Source organism: Seriola lalandi, unplaced genomic scaffold (assembly GCF_002814215.2).
Source record: "Seriola lalandi dorsalis isolate HSWRI2012SDOR001 ecotype SW California unplaced genomic scaffold, Sedor1 jcf7180002054969, whole genome shotgun sequence".
Classification (NCBI taxonomy): Eukaryota; Metazoa; Chordata; class Actinopteri; order Carangiformes; family Carangidae; genus Seriola; species Seriola lalandi.
In genome coordinates this window covers 106,495-107,187 of record NW_019525520.1, presented here as the reverse complement: position 1 = coordinate 107,187, position 693 = coordinate 106,495, and the positions used below count along the sequence as shown (strand labels likewise).

Sequence of the window (693 nt, the reverse complement as noted above, 5' to 3'; positions counted from 1 at the left end):
GTGTGTGTTGGCACTCACCACCACATAACAGGAATGTCGGTGTGTTTTCCTGTTGTGGGTCAGGTGGGAAGTGCAAAGACATCAGAGCGAGTCCCATAATGTTGGTCGCTTCTCTGGCCTTCGTATCACTTTATCATTGTAATACAGACTCATAATCACTTTGAATCTCTGCATGACTTTGTATGGAGAAAATGTTTTCACCACCGAGCCTGTGCCACAGTCTCTTGTCTTTTCTCAAGATGGAGAAATTACAGAGAAAAACATTTAGCGAGATAACATTAGATTATTGCAAGGCCGTCGCTCTGTCTCCTTTGTCTCGCTGCAGCTCTACTGGCTGTGCCAAGTGCACAACCAGAGAACTGTGTTTTTCTGGTATTGTAGGGCTATCAATGAACCTGAATGTGGCACTGTGATGTCCTCTAATCAGTTATGACAGAACCGTGCGTGCGTGTGTGTGTGTGTGTGTGTGTGTGTGTGTGTGTGTGTGTGTGTGTGTGTGTGTAACGAGCTGAAAGGAAGGCATAGGGATTCACAGGCTCCGATCAGAGAGGACATTGTTGTCAGCACACTATTCTCTCTCTTTTCTTTCTTTCTGCTGTTCAGATTCTGTCTTTTCACACACTTGTTTATCGTATGGTTCGTTACATGTTCCCATGTGTGTGTGTGTGTGTGTGTGTGTGTGTGTGTGTGTGT

The 693-nt window shown here is 45.2% G+C and overlaps 1 protein-coding gene across 3 annotated transcripts in view; it reads right to left on the bottom strand.

Annotated features, from left to right (window-relative positions):
• The window catches only part of mmd2a (monocyte to macrophage differentiation-associated 2a), an 11,554-nt gene that overhangs the window by 9,050 nt on the left and 1,811 nt on the right, over window positions 1-693 (bottom strand). The gene's annotated exons all lie outside the window — the stretch shown is intronic.